Source organism: Stomoxys calcitrans, chromosome 5, assembly GCF_963082655.1.
Source record: "Stomoxys calcitrans chromosome 5, idStoCalc2.1, whole genome shotgun sequence".
Classification (NCBI taxonomy): domain Eukaryota; kingdom Metazoa; phylum Arthropoda; class Insecta; order Diptera; family Muscidae; genus Stomoxys; species Stomoxys calcitrans.
The window spans coordinates 124,379,911-124,406,017 of NC_081556.1; the positions used below are offsets into that span (position 1 = coordinate 124,379,911).

Genomic DNA, 26,107 nt, shown 5'->3' on the forward strand with positions numbered 1-26,107 from the left:
TTCTCCAATAAAGTTTCCAAGCTGTTCCCTGTTCGGCAGAAGAAAGTGTTTTTCAGCTTGACTACAATAACAAAAATACCTCCACGGAATTATCAACGAAAAACTGTTATTGCCTAAAAGTAAAAGTGGTGTTAGTGCGTGTGTGTGTGTGCTCGTGTTTGGGAAAACCAACAACAGAAAAATCAATGTTTAAAGTAATTCTTCTTCTGCACCTCACATCTATATCTTATCCATCATATATTTGTTTTTTTTTTTAATTATGAAAAAAATTTCCCCCAAAATAGCTTTTATTTTGCACATGTTTCCAGCATTTGTTAAATCAGTATTGTCAACCTTGCCTCCTTATACTTACCTTGACAAAGATTTAAATTTTCTTTATTTTGACATTTTTTTAAATGAAAATTTTCTAGTTATTTCTTTTGACTACTCTCTCAGTCTCAGTCCCACTCTTGCTCTGGCTTTTGGTTTTAGAGATGCCAACTGGTTTTTAGCAAAAAAAACCGCTAGAAAAAAGGAAATCACTAAAAATGCCAATAACAACATTTTTTTTTTTTTTTTGTAGATATATTTGTGTTTTAGATTTTTTAAACATAAATTGATACACATAGCGTAAGAAGTTCTTCCATACATTCAGAAATAAACATAAATAGGGGAATGATAAGTTGACATTTAAAATAAATATCGCTTATGGGTCTTTGTTGAAGTTCGCGAATCCTTTACCATAGATTGCGTTTCTGAGGTTCTCTGCGCGTTTTATTTTTATAGCTAGAAACTAAAAGTGCATTCTTGGACATAATAAAAGATATCCCAATGTTAAGTTTTAATATAATAGCCTAGTACTGAGTTCGACTTTTCGCACGAACACTATAAAAATAGAACACAGAGACATTCCGCGGAGTTCTATGAGCTTATTAGCAGCGACATGACACTGCGTCAGTATGAATTTCGCTTCATTTAATGGCAAATGTAATTAATTGCTCACAAAATTAGTCAAAAACATCTCTGCTTCAAGGTAGTTGCCTTGGTCGTGTGTCGTTTTGTTCTTGTTCTTGTTTGCCTTGTTCTTTAAGGAATGTTCATGGGCAAATTTGCATTACCAATTCGAACCATACTTGGTTTGCTTATTGAAAATCATGAGAAAACGAAGCATGTCAAATGTGATCAAAATCGGTAATGAATTATGGGCTCCATAGGCTCAAAAGTAAAATCGGAAGAATGGAAGAATTAAGGACAGAATTACTGCATAAAGGAACGACTCAAATCATTTTGAAATATTATGCGAATCTAATGTACACTGAAAAAATGTTTGTTCTAATTTTAATGATTCGAGCAAAGAAACATTCCATTTGGCGAAAACTATTACCCTTAATATAAAGGAATATTAAGGATTTTTTATTATAAATGGTTCGTCTTGTTATTAAAGACAAAAATCTAAAATGAAGATCAAAATACCGTTGAAAATTAGGAAATTGACCTTTGGACAAGACAACAGCGAACCATTAAAGACGCCAAATAGCCTTACAAATAGCAGCGTCTTTAAATGTTCAATCTCATTTAAGTTAAAAAAAAAACTTAAATGAGATTGTTAAGTTAAAAATAAAAAAAAAAATTTTCCAAAAATTAATGTCATCCATGAAGCAAAATAAGAATCAATCAGCGATCAAAATTTAAAACGGATGGTCACGTCATATTAGAAAACAGAAAATTATATTTAAGGTAAAATCTTTATTTTAAAGTTTTGGTTATTTGGTTCGTTTTCATTGCTAAAATCCTACGAATAAGGAAAAATTTTTAATTTTTTGCCAAAAATTTTATCAGTTTTGAGAACGAGAACGTCTGCGATGCTAAAAAAAAGTACCCTACCACTATATTTGGTTATAAATCCAATATTACTGATAACAGAAAAGTTCCAAACTAAACAACCACGTTGGCATGGAACGTATTTTGAAGAACTGTGTATCAAGCTGATTTGCTTGCAATAAAAGAAGTTATGGAATGACTTATATATCGTATTCATATAATGACCGTTGGAATAAATTTCGTCTCTAACAACCAGGCAGTTATAAAATCTCTTGCCGCAGATCTCACCTGTTCCGGGCGAGAACAGGCAAGCTTGCAATACTAGAAAACATTTCCACATTTCAGGAGATTTGGAATCTATGGGCATGCCTGAAATAAGTCCCGAACTGAAACGTATGACAAATGGTTCCGAATTGAAGGCTGAGAATCCTGTGGATCAATCTAAGCTTTCAGCACAAGACTTACTCATCGCATCTGTCATCACAGTTCTTTTCTTGATTGAAAAACATGCTCATAGAAAAGGAAAATACACAACATCTTATATGTGTGCATGTTCTACACTGACAAGAAGTATTTAGGTTTTTATTTCTTTAAGGACACGTCTGAATTAGTGGGCTTGAACATTCGGTAGTCTTAAGCAGTCTGACTGGTTCAACGGCTGGAAGTAGAAGTCATCTTCCTCTTCCCGTTCCTGCGGTATCACAACGATTAAAATGTCGCTAAGGCTGTAAGTCAGGATTCAATATATATAAGGTTGCGGAAAGCGATCAGCAGATATACAATCTTTATACCCTCCACCATAGGATGGGCGTATACTAATTTCGTCATTCTGTTCGTAGCGTCTCGAAATATGCGTCTAAGACCCCGAAAAGCAAAAACATTCTTGATCGTCATGACAAATGAGTCTATAACTTGAGATAGCAGCCATATAAACAGACCTCCCGATTAGACTTCTTGAGCTTCTCGAAGCGCAATTCTTATCGAATTTGGTTATACTTTTGCATATGCCGTTTTGGTATGACTTCCAACAACTGTGCCAAGTATAGTCAAAATCGGTTGATAGCCTGATATGGCTGCCATATAAACCGATCTCTCAATTAACAAAAAAATTGTTAGATCAAACAAGGAAAAACAAATTTTACATGCAATCGAAAGGAGGGCAAATAATAAGCCATTTTTGATCTAACGTTTACCGCTATTTGATTTGTTTTTGGACAAACAAAATATGTCAAATAAATGTGTCGAATGTGAATATAAAATCAAAAATTTACGAATTTGACAAATTTTGGGCAAAAATAACAAAACAAGATTGATCAAAAATTTGATTAATCTAAACGTACCTTCAGTGCTTTGGGAAAACTTTTTAAATGGCTTCTATGTATAGTACCTCACAAATTTCGCCAGCATTAGAAGGGGAAAACCACCGCTGAAAAATTGTTTTCTGATGTTCTCCCCAATGCTCTGATGCTAACCTCTGCGCTACGGTGCCTCCCTTCCTTCCTTCCTTTTAAAACGCGAAACATTGTTTCTTAAGCAATTTCAGTTAAGAGACATTGCAAATGCAAAGGAGCAGGGATAAACTTCTCACATATCAATGAGTGCAATCCGAATCAAGTTTTTAAGCTCAATGATAATGTGCCTCCTTTTTATAGACGAGTCCGTACGGCGTGCCGCAGTACGACACCTCTTTGGAAAGAAGTTTTACATGGCATAATACATCACAAATGTTGCTAGCATTAGGAGGGGAAAACCACCGCTGAAACATTTTTCTGAAGGTCTCGCCAGAATTCAAACACAGGCATTCAGCGTCATAGGCGGACATGCTAACGTCTGCGCTACGATGGCCTCCTTAAGAGACATTATTCTCTTAACATTTTTCAACCGTTTTGACCTAAAGAACTATAGGCTAATACAAAAAAAGCCTTTAGATTGAAATTTTTCGACACTAATTAATTTCTTTTTTGAATGTCATGTTTTTAAATAAACTGTCAGGTTGGCATCCCTACTCATTATTGTTGTATTTATTACACTCTCCCTCTCTCACTGTATATTAGTAGATTCTGCATTAAGAGAATGCACCGAGACAATCATCTCATATTTTGTTATATAGGTATTATAATGCCCATTGCCTTCTAAAAGAAGGCATTCTGACAATAAAAAATGGTTCCGCCTTTTGTATCAACGCTTACCCACTATTAAATAATAAGCATATATGTTTATTTAAGTTCATAAAATATTGTTTTTGGGTCTTCTTCTTGCTTATTTTTGTACATGATTTCAAAGGGTGTTTGAAAATCCATTACCGTTCCCTCTCTACTTTACAGTGTATCTCTTTTCCAATGGATACAAACAACAAAATATCTGCACAGCCTATTCATACATATATGTGCGTGTATATCTGTTTTCAAATTGTTTTGTTTTGTTTAAACGTCATCAGCTGTTTTCTCCCCCAGTGGCCCTCTCTCTATCGAACACCGCTGATTCCCCTATAAAATTCTCTTCTGCAAAACGAAAAAACCAAAATAAAAACATTCTTTTAACATCTGTTTTACTGTGTGTGAGTAATAAATAGAGAGAATGTTTGTATGTGTTTTGTGTTGGGTATAACATGTATTAATGTTCAAGTTTTTTTGAAATGCTTTTGTTTCTGGTTACTATTTTTTTCTTCTTGTAAAGCACTTAATATTTCATAATAATTAATTCATTTTTTCAATATTTATGTGTACAAAGTGGCATTTTTATATGCGTTCTTAACTTTTTATGTGTTTTTATAATGGCATAACAAAAATAATTTGTCTTACTCTTGGTATGTACCCATACTTGGTGCGATTGCTTCTCACAAACAGCAAAACAGCTGACGAGCATATGACGTTTGGGGTATTGCTCTCGTATGCATTAGCAAAGTTTCAAAATATTACAATTTCATTTTTGTTGTTGTTGTATTTTTCTTGTCGCAAAAGCCAGCTACCTTGAAACAGTGACAGTAAAAAAGTGTGTAATTAAAGTGAGAACGTTTCCGTTATCAATTTTTTTAATTAATAAGAAATGTATGTATGTATCGAGCTAGGAAAAAATGTCCCTATCTCCTTTTCACTTATAAAAAAGAAGTGAAATTGTAAACAGAGAATTTTCAATCATAGCTGAAGTGTTATTTAAAAATAATATGATGAATGTGCTGGGCGGAAAAGCCTTTTCTGTTAATCATTCGTGTTTTTGGAAGAGTAAGTTAAGAGTTATTCGTACATTCCCTACTGCGATAAAGTTGTTAAGACCCTTCGCTATGACCTTTTCGTATGTGCACGCTCGACAAAACGGTATAGTTCAAGGGCAGCGGGTATACCCACATAAATGAAATGGTATCTAATAATTAACTGGAATAATCTATAGATCTATAGTTTAGCTTTCCATCGTTCCTTTACTAGTACCAGCGAACTATGTAAGCCCATCGACCATGTAAACTATCGCTACAAAGAGAAACGCTCGAACACCGTTATTAAAAGAGGGTCCTTATCGTGCATCTAAAAACTTAAATCGGCCAGCACCCACTCGCAAGAGAAAGATAGTCCTGTTTTTCTTACGTAAGTGAGCAAATATGAATACTACCCTCCAATAGATGGCACTGCAGTATTTTTACCTTGGTTTTATATTCTTGGTCTGCAACCTGGATGAGTAGAATTGACTGGGAACGTTGTTGAGCCATAACTACTCTGAGACAACTACTTCTTCAGATGATATGGGCGGCGGACGGTCATCAAAAATCGCATTTACTTGGCAGCGGTGTACCGATACAATATGTAGCGGTATCGGTGTGTTGTACGATGCTTTATCTAGAGGCTTCTCTTGTAGGGCCAAACCTCTCACTCTAGATCATGAACATCCATCCTGACGTTTCTCGGCTGTAGTGGTCAATTCACAATATGATCATTTGGATGGCTGCTGCGACAACAGATCAGGGGCCGAATTACTGCAAACGTAAACGAGTAAAATCTTTCGAAATCTCTCTATTGTGAATTATATATCTCTTTATTGAACGAGAATTTATGAAATTTAAGAACGCGAATGTTTAAATCGAGCATTATTTATAAAAACTTGCACATACAAGTTTATATACAAATGGTATACCACCCATTAAGCAAAATGCAAATTTGCCCATGAACATTCCATTAAGAAATAGGGGAAATTTTCTCACATATCAATTAGTGCTGTACAATTCAAGTTTAAGCTCAGTGATAAGGGGCCTCCGTTTTATTGCCGAGTTCGAACGGGTTGCAAGGGGTGCATTAAGCACGAGATGAAAATTCATTCGATACGTAAGCGCACTCGATCATGTATGCGTTAATTCGGCCCCAGATAATACTGCTTAACTTCGACGTCGAGCGTCGGAGTTAGCCCAGTTTCAGAGCGATCGATAAACTTGGTCGCTTTAGGGAGATTTGTACAGGACAACGGAGATGATCTATGGCGCAAGATATACCGCGTGTGCCGGGGCGGTGGGCAGTTGTCCGGGTTCTAGTCAGGGTTACCTGGGCGGTTTTAGGGTGGGGGACTATGTGTTGACTTCTTGGAACGTGTGTGCTGGTTCCATGTGCAGAACTGTGTGAGAGAGTCGAGCGTTTGAGTACCTTTCATGGGGTAGTGTACTCACGAGATTCGAAATAGGTTGTAGGGAACTTTCTCTCTGGCGTAGTTTCTTCTGTTATAGAAGAGCTTGCACGGTTGGTGCTAGCGATACGGTTTGGAAGGATATTCAGCGTGGCTGCCCTCAGGGGTCCATCTGTGCTCCATATATATGGAACCTTATGATGGATCCCCTGTTGGGTCGCTACGCTGAGTCATTCAAAATCAGTCAGCATGTCCGGATCACCTGCTCATCCTGGTTGAAGGAGATTCCATATATGCGACGGAAAGTCGCGGTGATCTGGTCATGGGCATTGTGCGCGAATGGAGCGCACAATGACAATGTTGCTCAAGGGCATGTTGTCGCGGAATCGTCCACCCACGATTCGATATGTCGGAGCTAGCATCAGAAACGTAGCGTTTGTAAAATATCTGGGAGTGACTGTTTCAGAGAGAATGGGTTTCCTGGTCCATTTGGGTCGGGTGAAGGAGAAGACGATTGGAGAAGCCGGAATGGTTAAGCGTTCTGTTCTGAGAAGTCTGGGCTTCATACTAACGGGATATTTCTCCTTTAATGCATTTTTGCAACAGAGGAACTTGTACGGGACTGATCTGTTCGACTGTGGGAGACCTGTGGACTGAAGGCATGTACTGACGGAATGCCCGTACTATGCAGACATTCGAGATTTATTAGCGATGGGGATTAGCGAGGCGATGTGGGATTTCAGTAGGAGCCTTGAAGACGAGACGACTGTTGCAACGCTGGCCTCCTTTTCATGGGAAGTATTTATTAGCAGGCGGATAAGACTTAGTGGAATCATGAATACACGAGAGTTATCTATAGCTAGATGTTGCTGTACTGGCGCGACTGAGTGATTTAATGCTGCGCATGACATGGTCTGGCACATGCCTTACCAATTTTGGTGCTGCGGTGTTGGTTTGTTTCCCGTTGCTTTTGTGGTTGTGATCGATCGTCAGTGAGGGTGGTCGCGTTGATTCTTGAGTCCCATGTTGGAGCTGATATATGTGGCATAGCCCGTGTGGGCTAACATTTCCTGTTTGTGTATATCTTCCTGGTATATGTTGTTTTTGTTCATTTTGGGCTTAGGGCGATTCTTTTTCATAGGTGACCAGTCCGGAACTGTTTGAGGTTCAACTGGCAGTAGTCTTTTAAGGCTGCGAAGTCTGACTGGAGACTTTAATCTGGTACCACGGGTGTCAGGAGCCCCTGGAACTTTGGTTACAGCCTGGAAATGGTGAGGCCCCATTGGGAAGTAACGTGGTTCCTGTGGTTTGGACCTAAATCGCGGGTAGAGTATAAGCTCGGCGTGGAGTTGCATTTTCAACTGGGTGCCGTGACTCATAGATCGGAAGGAGTTTTAGATAATGACCCGCTCCTAGCCAAGGAGGTGAACACGCCCAAATATGTGGGAACAAATTGGTACTCATGCGTGGGTTACCACATGCGGGGGATTTGGAAGACGCATTGTATTCGCCCTTGGGCCTCGCAGATTTGGGTCATGATGAGAGGCACCTGCGTTAAACACGGCATTTGTGTCCCGGTCAATCTACTATTCCATTTTGGCAGATGTTTTCTTCCCCACAATTTAATATTAGTTTTGTTTTTTTTTTTACCCTATAAGCGAATTTTTCCGCTTTTTTAAGAAAAAATGCTTATTAGGCGACTTGCCTTATCCTTGTCTACTATCGCCGATTATTAATGACATTGTTGGTAAATATGTAAAATACAAAACATATGGTGTCATCGTTCAATCTGAATGGCGATGACTAAAAGAGGAAGAACACATTCAATTATTCAATGATTAAACGTTCTGGAAAGCAAATATTGCTTAGAGTATTTAACTTAGCGGTTTAGTTTGGACCAACCTGACGCTCGATACCAAATTATGATATAATCTTCGTATTCTATTCTCAAATATCTCTTATTGGAGAAAATATTGTTCCTATTGTTCTACTTTTCGGTTTGTGGTAGTTTGTTTTTTGGGGCAGCAAATTTTGATGTCATATTTCTATTCTACTTTCAAATATCTTTCAATTGAGTGCAATATTGTCCCGATCTGTTCGTTTTTCGTTTGGGTGGCATTTTTGTGAGAAGGGGAGGGTCCGTTCCCCCTTCAATATAAAACAATTACATTATGTATACTTTACTTCATTCAGGTGTAGAAAAAGAAGATGACGTATTTTTTCATTTTAGGACAACGTAGTTTAACAGCTGGCTTCAGATTGTTCTGATTCACAATAGTGTATTATAATTCACAATAAATTTGTGTTGTTATGATTCTAATTCAATATTGTATTCAATACTAAATATTGACGGATATATTTTCCATATTAGCTCATGAAAGTTGACATTTTATAGAAAACAATGGAAAAATTTTGTTTATAAATGAAAAATATAATAACAATTGATTTTCACATTCTTATAACTGCATTGCCAACCATGGTCATTGAAAACAGAAATGCCAAGGTAGGCATTCTAAACAAATTGTAAATGTAATGGATTTCTAATGCATTTTGAGAAATCCTTTTTCATTAACAAAACCGCCCCCAAAACTCGCATTCACACATCCATACAGCCACAAACCACAAAGCATTTCCTTTGTCTGAGGTTTCATATTTTTTGAACTGTCATCGCCATCGACGCCGCATATGAGGAATTGTGAAAAAAGAAATCAAATGATTCATGAATTTTGCATTCATACCTAATGTGAATAATAATAACGATTTTTTTGTGTTGTTATAAAGAGTTTTAAGGCAACAAATACGGCGTCCAACTGACGACAGTAGCAATGATTTTTTTTGTTCATATGCAAATTAACAGGATTTTTTGTTTTGTAATTTGTTGGTGTGGCCATTATTGCATTTTGTTTTTATTGTGTAACATTTCAAAGAATTAAAACAGCAATTTTCGATGCATGATGAATTTCCTTCCTGTTAAAATTTTTTTTAATGGAAATTGTGCAAAAGCGTTTTCATGCAGTCCGAAATTGTTTTAAAGAAATTATATGTATTGGAAAATATTTTTGCAAAGCCAACCAAGATTTTGATGATGCTTATCTCAGAATTTATGACCCTGTATTTTGATCTGAAATGAAATTTTTAATTTAATTTATGGCCCCCAAAAACAAAAACTTCCGCTTGGTAATATGAACGAAATGTTATAGACAATCTACTATTCTTCTATAAATGCTGTGCACTTCCCCCAAAATAGGATACCAAAAATTTTTTTTTTAGATCTCTGAGATCAGACTAAGGGTAGGGTCTCTATTTTTACCACGGGACCATTACAGTACTTGTGAAATTTTCAAAAAATCGATTCAGCCGATTTTGCGTCTGGTTTTTATACCCCACACCACTACTGTGGTACAGGGTATTATAACTTGGTGAATTTGTTGGTAAAACCCAAAAGGAAGAGAGATAGACCCATCGATAAGTATACCGATCGACTCAGAATCCCTTACTGATTCGATTAAGCTATACCCGTCTGTCTGTCTGTCCATGTTAATTTGAGTGCAAAGTATAGGTCGCAGTTTTCATCTGATCGTCTTCAACAGGCATGGTACATTGGTAGAGGCATGTTTTTCGGTCTAGAGACGAAGCCTATTGAAATTGGAAAAAATCGGTTCAGATTTGGACATAGCTCCCATATATATGTTCGTCCGATTTTCAGTAACAATACAATAAAATGGTCATTTGTTAATCGATTCTCTCGAAATTTGGCAGGATGGATTTTTTATAGCTCTCGACATTACTTGTGAGTTTCATGGAAATCGGTTAAGATTTGGATATAGCTCTCATATATATATATATATATATATCGCCCGATTTTCACTTCTAGAGCCATTGCTATCGTATTTATTGACCAATCTTCCCAAAACTTCGTAAAACGCTTTCCTCGACGACTGTCACAGTATGTGAGAAGTTTGCTCGAAATCAGTTCAGATTTGGATATAGCTCCCATATATATGTTCGTCCGATTTTCAGTAATAATGCAATAAAATGGTCATTTGTTAACCGATTCTCTCGAAATTTGGCAAAAAGGATTTTTTTAATGACTCTCGACATTACTGGTGAATTTCATGGAAATTGGTTCAGATTTAGATATAGCTCTCATATATATATCGCCCGATTTTCACTCCTGGAGCCATTGCAAGCGTATTTGTTGATCAACCTTCCCAAAACTTCGTAAAACGCTTTCCTCGACGACTGTCACAGTATGTGAGAAGTTTGCTCGAAACAAGTTCAGATTTGGATATAGCTCCCATATATATGTTCGCCCGATTTTCAGTAATAATGCAATAAAATGGTCATTTGTTAACCGATTGTCTCGAAATTTGGCAGAAAGGATTTTTATGGAAATAGGTTCAGATTTAGATATAGCTCTATACATATATATATATATATATATATATATATATATATATATATATATATATATATATATATATCGCCCGATTTTCACTTCTAGAGTCATTGCAAGAGCATTATTTATTGACCAATCTTCCCAAAACTTCGTACAACGCTTTCCCCGACGACTGCCACAGTATCTGAGAAGTTTAGTCAAAATCGGTTCAGATTTAGATATAGCTCCCATACATATGTTCGTCAGATTTTGAGAAATATTGCAAGAAAGTACTCTGTTTTAAATGGGTTCCTTCGAAATTTTGCAGAAAGAATTTCCTTATGACTCTCGGTATTACTGGAGAATTTCATAGAAATCGGCCCAGGTTCAGATATAGCTGTGATATATGTATAACGATAGATTTTCCCCCCAAGAGCTACTGCAAGCGCATTGTTTGCCCAATCTTCCTAAAATTTTGCACTACGCTTTCCTCGACGACATCCACATTATCTGTGAAGTTTGCTCGAAATCGGTTCAGAATTAGATATAACTCCTATATAAACGTTCGTCAGAATTTGAACAATTTGCAATATTGTTGTCATTTGTCAACCGTTGTTATTACAGTTTGAACATATTTGCTCGCCGAGGTCCATCAAAATTGGTTCAGAATTGCATATAGCTCCAACATTGTACTTATGGGGTAGGTGTAGGGTATTATATAGTCGGCACCGCCCGACTTTTTTCCTTCCTCACTGGTTAAAGTTCATTTTTTTCCAAGTTTGTATCGAAAGTTCGTCATATTTCCTTTCTCTCTGTCCTACTATGGAGTGTCGTCTGCAAATTTTATTGACATTGGCCATTTTTATCTCATAAACAACTGAAAGGAAATCTATAAATAAAACACACCAATAAGGGAAGAATCGATTAAAATTAAATCATTAATTTCGGCTAATTTTAACCTCTGGTCAATGGCTGATGTTACTGCGGTGGCTTTTTACTCTTGGCGACAACACGTGCCGCCTGTGACTTTTATTATCCCAATATTGATACTCACAATCAATGAAAATTTTTACGTTATAGTGGCTTGAGGACGGGCAGACTGTATGGGGGTTTTTACAAAGCACCTATTCAAACATACGAAATGTCAGAGTACGCTTAGAAGCGTCAAATGCGACAGCATTCATGTGCTTTTTGTTCCCACAATAAATGATGGAACAACAATGAGGAAACAGCAAAAAAAAAAACGTCCAAGAAAATCTCAACCAATAATAACCGCATTTGTTTTCAAGCATATCTTGGTTGGGTCATGCATATTTATAACAATGAAAAAATAATGCATGTTCATACATGGGAGTAGGTGGAAAAGATACAAAGCCTTCTGGGCTTTCACATTATAATTATAAATAAGGCAATTGTTGTTGTTGTTGTTATTGTGAATGCAAAACGAAATATTTTTATATTCTGAGACAACATCCATCATTCCATGCCTCGAGGGAAGCTGATGAAAAAAACGAGATACAAATTATTAATCAATAATTTGGTTGCTACAACTAAATACTATTGTTATGATATAATGATTTATGTTGAATGAACCATAATTCGCACTAACATATCTCGCTTGGACAATTTTAGTCCATTGTAATTGAATAACCTTGTAATCATGATGGACTGTATGTATTGCATTTAGATTGAAGGCTTTTATATCAGCATCTGCTACATAAAAAACGCCACTCTAACCCAGAGGGGAAATAAGACACTCAAATTCATTACCTTTTGATTTTTATTTCACCATTAACTCGTAAAACAAAATGTTAAAAAAAGAAAAGGTAAAGGGATGACGTATTGCAACAGTTGTGATTCACAATAGTGTATTCTTCTGTTGAAAAATGGTGTATATTCACAACAGTGTGTTATCCCTATTGTAACAGCTGGCTAGATAATGTTGTAATTCACAATATTATGTTATCATTCACAATAAAACATTAAAATTCATTACCGTTTGATTTTTGTTTCACCATTAACTAACATATCAAAATGTTAAACAAAGAAAAGTTAAAGAGAAAAGAGAGATGACGTATTGTAATAGTTATGATTCGCAATAGTGTATCACACACAACCATACACAAGTCTATTTTAAACGTTTACAGAAAAATTGGCATTTGCACTCTAATAAATACCGTCGTTATTTTGTTTGGTATGGAATGACCTATATGAATTTATTATTAGGAACTACTAGATCATTTTCTTTGTAAATTAAACCTAACGAAACAAATAAACTCAATAAACAAATCAACCACATTTTAAGGCGAAATAAAATGTAACTAAGCTCTGTATGAGCCTTATGGTAAATGACGGCACAATTGATGCGCTATTTTAAACCGGTATACATAATGGACCTATTTCCAGGGTGATTTGTTGAATGGCTAAAATTTTTTCACACCTGGTCAGAACTATTTAGACTTTGAAAAATGTTTTGGAGTTTCCGTCGGAATTTGAACCCGGACTTCTGGGGCAGAGGTGTGTGGTCCATTTAAAATAACTGTTCGTATGAGCCAATCCTCAATAATTACAAGCTATTGATCAGCAGCTCATTTTTGTTTCAATGCGCAGTGCGCATGGTTAACAAATTGAGAGCCAACAATCATGCGATTGTGACATTGTTGCCACACGTCTGACTTAAATCTTACCCAATATATAAAATCCTGTGAATATTGGCATAAATGAGATTGTGACAATATTTCCACTTGCCAACTGAGAGTTGAACCATAATGATTGTCATTGCACTAACCTGCATTCTAGAAAGTCTGGTCTCAAATAGCAGGAAGTTAATAATTGTGGGTTTTAAGCTATGTAACCCAATCGTTGGCTAGAACAGAGGTCTTTCTTGTCATGTTCATCATGACACGGTCACTGTCTGAATGGGAAACATGCAAATTGACTTACCGCTAATTTCACGAATTCTGTGTGGATCAAAAGTATGTCGACTCACTCAAGCATGTGTCCCATAATGAAATCAGCTGATTTTGACATTTACGCGAGTGAAGATCGCTCATTTTCAGTGAAACAAAGCTAATGACGAATTCTGTGTTAAAAATTTGCACACAATTTGCATCACAAGCACTAACTCATGCATCTGTTTTTAATATTATGAAATCAGCTGTTTTTAAGATAAAAGATTGCATATAACTATTTCTACAGAAGCTGTAAGAGCGTCGAAAAAGAGCCAACTGTAGAAAGTCTGCAGTGTGCGTATTCTGAGATAGACTTTTCGCTCAAACAAATATCAAAACGCATTATAAAATAATAGTGACGAAGAGAATGAGAATAAGCAAAATATTGGCGACATGTTGCTGCTTCAGTATAAATTCCGCTTTAATTAATTACAAATGTAATTAAATACTTACGAACTGGTTCGCAAACAAATCTGCTTCAACGTAGATGCTATTGTTGTGTGTTGTTGTATCACTTTTGTTTGTGTTATGTCGTCCAATAGAATGCGGCATATTTCGCAATCAATTAATAGACAATTTTCGTGCGAATGAACTTAGTACTAGGCCTTAGCGAATAAAGGGTGTTCAACTCAAGATAAATTAATTTACAGGTAGTGTGCCGCAAACAGCTGTTTACAATTTTTTCTCGTATAGTACACTATCTTTCAACGAGTTTTCATAGCGTTCGGTTGTGTGTGTGCAAAATGGCATGAACCAAAAACATTCTCAAATTCAAAGATTTTTTGTTGTGGGCCAACTGTTCCTACCTGTAAATGAATTTGTCTTGGTTCAACTTTAAGTCTCTCTATCTTTAAGACTTGTCTGCATTAGCGGCTGTGAAGATTCTCAAATAATAAGCAGCTAGCGCCACTAATTCTTTCTTAATGATTTGCATTCGTTAATATGTCAAAATCAGATGTTTTCATAATGAGCAAACAGATGTTTGAATGAGCCAAATCACTCATTAGAATAGCAAAAAGTTAATGGAATTGGCTGTAATTTTTTTTTGAAACGATTTGGCAGTTCAAAGATAGGATCAATCTTCCTTTTGTTGTTCCTGTGTTATCACAAGTGACTAAACGAGTTTTATAGCACATTAACCCTAATATTGTATTGGGAGTTATATGATCAATTGCCACTATTGTATATTACCATCATATACCGGGGTACTTTCAGCCTAACTCTTATTCGTTTTTATTCTTTTGTCAGATTCACAAACTGTGTTTTAAATTTAAAAAATACTCAGTTACAAATTTTTTGTGTGATCCTCAAACTACAGGGCAAAATGCCCTCATAATACGAGGTATATTAACATAAGTGCTATTTCTATTCTTGTCAGGTCCCCAAACTGTGTAGTGACTTAAATTTCAGGAACACATTTTTCGGGTCCTCAAACTACGGGTTTGGTCGATATTTATACCTTCAAAGGTATATTGTACCTCTTTGATTCTTAGAAGTCAATAGCCTAATTCTTTCAGGTCCCCAAATTTGGGATTTATTTTACATGATCAATTGTCCTTATTGTATATTGCCATCATATACCTGGGTACTTGCAGCCAAGCTCTTATTCGTCCTTATTCTTTTGTCAGGTTCACAAACTGTGGAGGAAGTGTTTTAAATTTAAAAATTCTCAGTTCCACATTTTTTGTGTGGACCTCAAACTACGGGGTATAAAGTCCTCATGCGAGGTATATTCACATAAGACATATTTGTATTCTTTTGTCAGGTCCCCAAACTGTGTAAGGATTACATTTCAGGAACGCATTTTTTTCTAGATCCTCAAACTACGGGATTGCTTGATCTTTACATCCTTCAAGACCATATTGTACCTTTTAGATACTTTGAACTTAATAGACTACTTTTGTCAGGTCCCCAAATTTGATCGTTCTTTTACACTCTGTAAGAGCATATTCCAAACTAATTCCTTACAATCATCATTTGCCTTCTTTAAAACTACTTATTCGTTTTGTGAGGTGCCCAAACTGTGATGTGGTTTAAATTGCACAAATCGTTTAAAAGCTTTTGATTATCGTCTATAACACTAAAATCGAACAACGGCTTTTTCTAGTTATCGGTAATGTTTCTTCGGGGACTTACCGTTATCGATTTTTATCGTTCATAAATATCGTTCATTGATTTACAATAATTTTATTTTTAAATTCCTCAACATTCCGTTTAATGATGGAACATTACTCTATTCATAACAATGCCGCTTCTGACCTTAAGTAACCGACTCAATTTTTTTTACAAATTTTTAATTATGTGGCCAAATAAGGCTGCAATGTCATCTTCAATTTTATGTTTCAAGCCGTGAATCGTCAAAGGTAGTAGGCGTGGCATTTATCCTTATGGGCTTCTCACATGCAGTAGTTAAACGGAATTAAAAATTTCAAAAAGCATCTGAGATGGGCCACAGAAAGGTAGAAACTGAAACAAAAAAGATTTGACTGATTTGACTAATTTCTGTCACACATAAATTACATTTGAAGATGCACAGATATTTTTAAACAATTTCAACCATAAACCCCCCTTTGTAGGGTATCTGCATTCCTCTTGTTTTTTATACTGCCTATTAAATCATTTATACTTCTCATATTGAGCCAATTTGATGCATCGCAGATGTATGCCTACTATCAACGATGTTCACGTTTCTATACGTATCAACGTATCTGCCTTACGTATATGAACGTACGTACAACGATGTATGTGCGTCTCAACGAATTTACGGTTTGACGGGTTCAATGCCACTTAAAAAAATAAATAAACCAAAACAACGACAACAACAACAAGGCGAGAACAGCGACAGCAACAACACATGGGAAATAACGTCTTTCGCATCATATCTGAATGAGTGTGTTGCGTTTCTTTGTTGAAGTGAAAGAGAGCTCTGGTACCTATATATCGTTTGGGTGGGAGTGTTGGTGAATTTCTTAAGTTGTCTCCGCTGTATTATTCATTTATTGTGATTATATGTGAGAGGAATTCTTTGAACCACAAACGATTGATATTCAGCAACACCATCCGAAGAAGATAGTAGTACGCACATACATAAGTCTTTGTTATTCTCCCCCAACTGCCACCACCCTGTAATCACTTAAGGAAGAAATACCACACTTAGGCCACGTTTTTTAGAATAATTTACAAAATAGTTTCTTCATATGTGGCAGATAGATATATCAGCCAGCAATATTTCATTACATGCAGTACATATTTGCAAAAAGTTACATATCATTGAACTCGATATGGAAATATATCGCCAAAAAGGTTTCTAATAGAATTCACGTTAAGTGGAGCTTTGGCACAAGGTTAATACATTCAATGCATGCATTACGAAATATCAAAGTTCCTGAACTGTAACAAATTTAACAAAATTGAATGTAGGCGCTTCGATATTAGCTGTGTTTTATTTAAGTACTATACAGTGTAGTGCAATGCAATTTGTATGAAAATGACATCTATGCTGGGCAACGAAGTTCTGGGGCTGAATTACCGCATGCGTGATCGAGTGCGCTTTCGTATCAAATGAAATTTCATCTCGTATATAATGGGTGTTATACTAATTGCATATAAATTTATAAGTTTTTATAAATTATGCTCGATTAAAATATTCGCGTTCTTAAATTTCAAAAACTCCCATTCAATAAAGATATACATAATTCACAATAGAGAGATTTTGAACGATTTTACTAGTTATATGTTTTCGCAAATAAGTGTGGCCACTTGCAGAAATACCTCTATTGTGAATGGTAAAATAAAATTAAAACCAATTATTTATACAATTGCGTGCATGCAAAATGCAAATTTTGCCCATGAACAATCTAATAAGGAACAGGGGGAAACTTCTCACATATCAATGAGTCAGTCCGATTCAAGTTTTAAGCTCAATGATAAAGAACCTCCTTTTTATAGCCGAGTCCGAACGGCGTACCGCAGAGCAAGGCCTCTTTGGAGAGAAGTTTTACATGGCATAGTACCTCACAAATGTCGCTAGCATTAGGAGGGGAAAACCACCGCTGAAAAAAAAAATTTTATGGTCTCGCCAGGATTCGAACTTCGGCGTTCAACGTCTTGGCGGACATGCTAACCTCTGCGCTACGGTGGCATAAATCTTAATAAATTTTATTTGATTACTTTGCCCACACATTTGTTGTAAATTTTAGTTATAATTTTTACAAACACGCACTTTTTTCCTCATTTTCTTTGACTGGTTGGCAAGTGGGCTTACCAACTCATGGCAAATAAAAAGACTTACACTGGAAACTTTTTAAACCCACCACCGAAGGACGGGGTTATATTCATTTTGTCATTCTGTTTACAACATATATATTCTTGATCAGCCTAAAAATCTAAGACGATCTAGCCATGTCCGTCCGTCTGTCTGTTGAAATCACGCTACAGTCTTTAAAAATAGAGATATTGAGCTGATACTTTGCAGATTCTTTTTTTGTCCATAAGCAGGTTAAATTCGAAAGGGGGCTATATCGTATATAGCCCCCAAATAGACCAATCTGCCGATTTAGGGCCCATAAAAGCCACATTTATCATCCGATTTGGTAAAATTGGGACAGTGAGTTGTGTTAGGCCCTTCGACGTCCTTCTTCAATTTGGCCCAGATCGGTTAAAATTTGAATATAGCTGCCATATAGACCGATCTCTCGATTTAAGGTTTTGGGCCCATAAAAGGCGCATTTATTGTCCGATTTTGCCGAAATTTGGGACAGTGAGTTAAGTTAATCTCCTCGACATATTTCTGCTATTTGGTCTAGATCGATCGAGATTTACGTATAGCTGCCATATAGACCGATCTCTCGATTTAAGGTTTTGGGCCCATAAAAGGCGCATTTATTGTCCGATTTTGTCGAAATTTGGGACAGCAAGTTGTGTTAGTCTCTTCGACATTTTTCTGCAACTTGGCCCAAATCGGTCCAGATTTAGTTATAGCTGCCATATATACCGATATCTCGATTTAAGAACTTGGCCCCATAAAAGGCGCATTAATAATCCGATTTCACTGAAATTTTACAAAGTGACTTATGTTAGGCTTTTCGACATCCGTGTCGTATATGGTTCAGATCGGTTTATTTTAAGATATAGCTACACAATTGAACAATGACTTGTACTTATTAGTATTTGGTCCAAACCGGAACATATTTCGATATAGCTGCTATGGGGCATAAGGTATGCATTTTTCATCGCATTTGACGAAATGAGGTTTACGTATATACCCGAGGTGGTGGGTATCCAAAGTTTGGCCCGGCCGAACTTAACGCCTTTTTACTTGTTAATAATAAATATCGATAGTATCGATACTATCGTTAATTTCCCATCACCTAAATTTTTAAAGAACAATGAGAAGTAAAAATCAAGAAATCGATTTTTATAGTAGCAATATTAATGCACTGACCGAATAAAAATAAATTTAATCAAGTCAATTGTAAGTAAGTAAGAGAGAAATCGTTGACAAAATTGTGGTCTCATCAGAAGAAAATTGCGCCCTCTATAGGCACAACGTATCTTTTAGGATAGGTTCAGTGTCGGATCGCTTATTTTTGTTCAAATTTTCAAAAAATTGAACTTTGCCGATAGTATCGGTGGGAAAAATATCAATCGATTTTCAGATAAAAAAATAAAATATCGAAAGTGATATCGATATTATGCCAGCTCTAGTTTAAACTTACTCCTGCTAACCTTTAATCTTCTATGGTGTGTTTGACAGTATTTCTGGCATCTTCACGAGCTCGATCTATTCCCAGGCGTATGTCAATATCGGCTAGGAGTACTGTGGTGTCAAACTAGTTGACATTCCATCTTCTAGTGGAGTTGCAAATATTTCTTGCCTGCGACATTTCGTTGCTATTCAAGCAGAACGAGTTGTATTGATGGTCGCTTGCCCTATACGAGAATGTCTCTAATGCCCTCCTTTTTGTACTCCTACAAGAGATTTCTAATAATGCTACAGCGTTCCTGTGGTTTGGCTTCAAATTAAAGGCTTTATGGACGGTTCATTGCCAGTTTGAGTATCACTGTAATTGAATTCTGTAAAAAAACTGTCTGCCATCAACGTTATCACAGTCAGTCGTAAAATTTTCCAAAAAAAAGGGAAAATAATTTTCTAAGCATAGAAGCAGAGCACGTAATTGTTTTGTGTTGGTTGGCGCCATCTGTTGTTGGCCATAAAAGCATCTTCTGCGCTACTCAACCCACAAATATGTTAAAGGACATGTGAAACCAACTGCTGCATATTTGGCATTATGTGTTTGTTTAACGCTGCACATTTCAGGAACAAAGCAAATTCCATTCAATTCTAGCCACTCACTTTCGTTTTTTTTTGTTTTGTTGACTGTCTGGAAGCGGAAAAAGAACAAACAAAGAAAACTTTGCAAGTCGGAGGAGTTGATGATGGCAATGATTTTCTCAAATTAACACTGCTGCTATCCCTACACCACAAATTTCAATCATATTTTAAAATCATTGCATGGCAAGGAAGACAATGTGACGCATATGAACAAAGAACGCCCACTCCCTTCCTCCAACGGCAGTTTCCTATATAAAGTGAGGAATGGTGGTTCTCCTACAAAACAAAACGAAAAATAAACAAATCTACAAAGTGCTCTTGTGTCTGAGCGGAACTGTCCGGCTTCGTTGCATTCAGTTCGACGTCCGTCTGCTTTGGTTGGTTGTTGGCTATCTGAATTGGCCCTTTTTTATGGCTGCCACCAACAAAGGAAGATCCAACGACGAGTTAAGGACAATGTTTACAGTCAATGAATGCTATGGAGGAGTTATGAGTCTAGTCTTTGGGACGCCTTTATTAGTTTAACAATGAGTCAGTCAGAAGGCAGTAGACAGAGCTCAGAAGCTGCACTTGGTAATGATGGATCGCTTGGTAGGTGTTTGTTGCTGGTCGAGGGTTTGCTTGATAAATGTAAATATGTGAAATTTTTTTATTTACTTTTCATTACTTTCTGCACTCATGCACATTTTTATCGTGTATCGTAAACAAACTATTTTTTGTCTGGAATTTCATTATCAAAATGGTAGACAAAGCGCAACTACTTCAAACGCCCAGGAAGTGAGGGAACTAGGGTATCAAACGATATTATTTTCTTTGTTTGCTCAATTTCGCTCAAAAAAAAAAAAACTTAAAAATGCATTACTATCACAAGGAACTTGGAAATCAATGGCAAATTGTCTAAGTTTACACAAAGGACTTGTTTATTTGCACTGACTTTGAGATTTATTTCAAAGGACATAACACACAGAGGTCATCAGAGTTTGTGGAAATGGTTTGCAAAACAATTATTGTAATTAAATTAAGTTGGAAAGTATGGAAAATATAATTTTCCTTAGAAATTTATATAAAAATGTCCCTACCTTACCTAAATTGGCTATGACAGAACATTTGTCCCATTAGCCGAGCGTAGAAAAGCGTCCCTAGCGCCTCGATCTTCTGCGCTTCTTCTATAATCTCTGACACCAAGTTTCGAGATGTCTCTCACCACTTGTTCTTTCCATAGGGTTTTTGGCCTTCTCGGTTTGCATGCACCAGCGTGATGGCCTTCAAAAGATTTCTTCGCTGAAGCTTCTTCATGCATTCTTACAACTTGACTTAGCCAACGCAACCGTTGTACGTTGATACGTTGAACTATGCTAACGACGGCATACAGCTCATACAGTTCGTGGTTCATGCGATGCCGATATTATCCATCTATGGAAACTGGTCCATATATTTTACGAAGAATCTTTCTTTCAAGCACTCCAAACGCTGCCTCGTCTACTTTCACAAGTACCCTTGCCTCGGAACCATATAACAACACGGGTAATATCAGTGTCTTGTATAGCGCGATCTTCGTCTGTCTAGAGGGGACCTTGTTACTAAACTGCTCACTCAATCCAAAGTAGCATCTCTTTGCCGGTATTATTCTTCGCTTTATTTCAAAACTGGTGTCATTCGTTTCGGTGACGGCGGCACTGAGTTAGAAGGAGTTGCTGACTCTCTCAAAGTTGTGGTTCTCAACTTTCTCCCTTTTCTTTATCTGCTCGCCTGTACAAGGCATTTTGGGAGTTGATAACATCCATTTTGTTTTCTCTCCATTGACTGCCAGCACCATTTTCACTGACTCTCGTTGGATTCTTTCAAAGCCTGCAGTTACTACTTCTGATAACCGACCCATGATATCCAAGTCGTCGTCATAGGCGAGTATCATGTGTTCTCTTGTGAGTAGTCTGCCATATCTGTTCACATCTGCATCTCGTATAATCTTCTCCAGCAGGATATTAAAGAGATCACCCGATAAGCTGGTTCCTTGTCTTAAACCTCGTTTGGTTGTGAATGATTCAAGGAGATTCTTTCCTATTCTTACTGAGGAACGTGTATCTGCAAGTATCATCCTTATTCATTTTGCAGGGATGGCAAACTCAGATATGGCAGGTGTTGATTTGTCCTTTTCGGGTCTTTTCCAGGATTTGGTGCAGTGTGAATATCTGGTGAATTTACCAGGTCTAAAAAAAAATGCAAATTTCGCCTATGAACATTCCACTAAGGAACTGAGGCAAACTTCTCACGTATCAATGAGGAAAGTCCGATTATAGTTTAAGATCAATGATAAGCGGCCTCCTTTTTATAGCCGAGTCGAACGAGCCGAACGGCGTGCCCCAGTGCGACATCTCTTTCGAGAGAAGTTTTACATGGCATAGTACCTCACAAATGTTGCCAGCATTAGGAGAGGAAAACCATCGCTGATAATTTTTTCCGATGGTTTCTCCAGGATTCGAACCCAGGCGTTCAGCGTGTCATAGGCGGACATGCTAACCTCTGCGCTACGGTGGCCTACATCCCGCATTGATAGCGCCCAATTATCTCATTGACTTTAGGTTTTAATCTTTCTTTACACCCGACAATATGTTGCATGCGATGGGGAGGAGACTTATTCCTCTTTAGTTGGCACATTCCGTCTTGTATCCTTTCTTGTGTACGGGTCATAGTATGCCGAGGTTCCAAACATCGGTTACGCGTGCTTTTAGCCAGATTGCTGAGACAAGTTGATGCAAACGCCGTATCAGCGTGTCGCCTCCGCTCTTAAATAGTTGAGCTGGCAATCCGTCGGCTTCTGCAGCCTTGTTGTTCTTCAGTCTGCTACTTGGACCTCATTCTGACTAGGAGATAAACATTTTATACCTTTACAGGGATTGACTCTGCAGTTTTCTCTCCGTCGCCAACATCGAACACTAGTAGCTGGGTAAAATGATATTTCCATGTCCTCAGTACACTATCTATATCAGTTACCAGAATTCCTTCTTTGTCTCTGCAGGAGGATGTGCCTGTACCAAAGCCATCGGTTTGATATTTAATTCTTTGGTAGAATTTCCGGACTTCATTCCGTCTCCTATACATCTCAATTCGCCCACACTCACGTCTTTCCAATTCTTATTTCTTTCTGCGGAATAGAAGTTTCTCCTCTCTCACGATACCTCTCCTTCATCTGGCGCGTTGCTACTGATTGCATGGTTGCTCTGAATGCCGCTTTCTTGGCTTCAATAGCATCTCGGCATTCTTGGTCGTACCATCTCTACATTCTTGATCGACTATCGAAAGCGGCTTTGTAGACAGGAAAAGAGATGGTAGGTGTTGATTTGTCATTTTCGAGTATTTTCCAGGATTTGGCACAGTGTGAATATCTGGCTTATGGTGGTTTTACCAGGTCTAAAGCCGCAATGACAAAGCCCAATTATCTCATTGACTTTAGGTTTTAATGTTTCGCACAGTATGCTCGAGAGAATCTTATATGCGATGGGGAGGAGACTTATTCCTCTTTAGTTGGCACATCCTATCTTGTCTCTTTTCTTGTGTACGGGTCATAGTATGCGGAGGTTCCAATCATCAGGTATGCGTTCTTCTAGCCAGATCGTGCAGGCAAGCCAATGCATTTGACTTATCAGCGTGTCGCCTCCGGTCTTAAATACTTCAGCAACCCGTCGGGTCCTGTTGCCTTGTTGTTCTTCAGTCGGGTCATAGCACTTGGACAACATTCTGACTAGGAGGTAAACATTGGATACCATCATCAGTGACTTCGGTACATCTCATTTCGCTCACATTCATGTCTTTCCATTTCCTTCTTTTTTCTGCGGAATAAACGTTTCTCCTCTCTCCTTTACTCCCGATACCTCTCATTCTCTGCTCTGTATGCCGATATCTTAGCTTCAGTAGCATCTTGACACTATTGACACATTTTCATTTCATTTTCAACCAATTTGGCTTAAATTTGGAACAAAGACTTGTGTTATAACCTGCAACATCCATGCTAAGTACGATCCTGTTCGCTCTATGTGCTGATATAGCCCCCATATAAACCGATCCCGGATTTAACTTTTTGAGCCCCTAGAAGCCTCAATTTTGATCCGATTTGGCTGAACTTTGAGACAAAAACTTGTGTTATGAGTTCCAGTATCCATGCTAAGTAAGATCCTAGTCGGTCTATGAACTGATATAGCCCCCATATAAACCGATCCCCGGTTTTGACTTCTTAAGCTCCTAGAAGCCTTAATTTTCAACCAATTTGGAACAAATTCTTGTATTATGACTTCCAACATCCATGCCAAGAATGATCCACATCGGTCTTTAAACAGATATAACCCCCATATAAACCGACCCCCGGATTTGACTTTTTGAGCCCCTAGAAGCCTCAATTTGGATCCGATTTGGCTGAACTTTGGGACAAAGATTTGTATTATGAGTTCCAGTATCTGTGCTACGTAAGATCCTAGTCGGTCTATGAACTGATATAGCCCCCATATAAACCGATTCCCGGTTTTGATTTCTTAGGCTCTTAAAAGCCTTAATTTTCAACCAATTTGGAACAAAGTCTTGTGTTGTGACTTCCAAAATCCATGCCACGTACTATTCTAGTCGGTCTATAAACTAATATAGCCCCCATATATACCGATCCCCGGTTTTGAGTTTAGAAATCCTATAAGCCTTAGTTTTCATCCGAACAAAGTCTTATTTTATGACTTTCAACATCCACGCCAAGCATGGTCCGAGTCGGTCTACAAACAGATATAGCCCCCATATATACCGTATCTGGATTTGATTTTCTTAAGCCCCTAGAAGCTTAAATTTTCATCCGATTTGTCTGAAATTGAGAACAAAGACTTGTGTTATGACTTACAACATCCATGCCAAGTATGATCCGAATCGGTCTATAAACTGATATAGCCCCCGTTTTAACCTATCGCCGAATTTGACTTCTTGAGCCTCTAGAAGCCTCAATTTTCAACCAATTTGGCTAAAATTTGGAACAAAGACTTGTGTTATAACCTGCAACATCCATGCCAAGTACGATCCTGGTCGGTTTATGAGATGATATAGCCCCCATATATGCCGATCTCCGGATTTGCCTTCTTGAGACCCTAGAAGCCTCAATTTTCATCCAATTCAGCTGAAATTTGGAACAAAGACGTGTGTATCCATGCCAAATATGATCCGAATCGGTGTATAAACAGATATAGCCCCTATATAAACCGATCCCCGGACTTCACTACTTGAGCCCTTAGAAGCCTCAATTTTCTTTCGATTTGGCTGAAATTTGGAACAAAGAGTTGTGTTACGACTTGCAACATCCATGCCAAGTATGATCGTAGTCGGTCTATGAACTGATAAAGCCCCCATATATACCGATCCTCGGGTTTGACTTTTTGAGTCCCTAGAAACCTAAATATTCACAGGATTTGGCTGACATTTTTATCCAAAAACCTATCTCATGACTTACAACATCAGTGCCAAGTTATATCCGAATCGATCAATATGGTGATACAGGTACCCTTACAGTTTTAGGTACATTTTTAGCGGAATCCATAATGGGGGTTATCCAAGATTCGGCCCAGCCGAACTTATCACTTTTTTACTACTTTTGGTTACTTTTCGATGTAAGCATTATTCCAAACGCTGTAACAAATGTAAAATACTTCAACCACCTTTTTTTTTGTTTGTTTCGCAGTGATATCATCTTTATGGGCTAATTTGTCACTAGTCTCCAATAGATGGCTCTGGTTAATCCTGGATTTGTTATGCCGTTTAAGCTTTACAATTCTTGTTTTTTATAATTTCTTGGAAAGCTATTATTATGTGCTAAGAGATTAAAGTACAAAAAATGTTTATGCTATTTTTTTTTTTTTTGGAATATTGTTCTTTACTTTCTGCCATAGAACAGTAACACTCATTTTATGTTTTTAGGATGCAGATACCATAAAATTTATTTCATTTACTGGAAATTAATACATTTTTGGGGGGAGTATGCTTTGGTCACTGCTAAGGATTCCCAATATATATTAGCAATTT

The 26,107-nt window shown here is 37.2% G+C and overlaps 1 protein-coding gene across 1 annotated transcript in view; it reads left to right on the forward strand.

The window, feature by feature from the left end:
- The window catches only part of LOC106091626 (F-box/LRR-repeat protein 20), a 51,283-nt gene that overhangs the window by 1,798 nt on the left and 23,378 nt on the right, over nt 1–26,107 (forward strand). Inside the window, exon 2 of the mRNA XM_059368423.1 lies at nt 14–194. The gene's annotated coding sequence lies outside the window, so the exon portion shown is untranslated. The remainder of the gene's footprint in view (nt 1–13; nt 195–26,107) is intronic.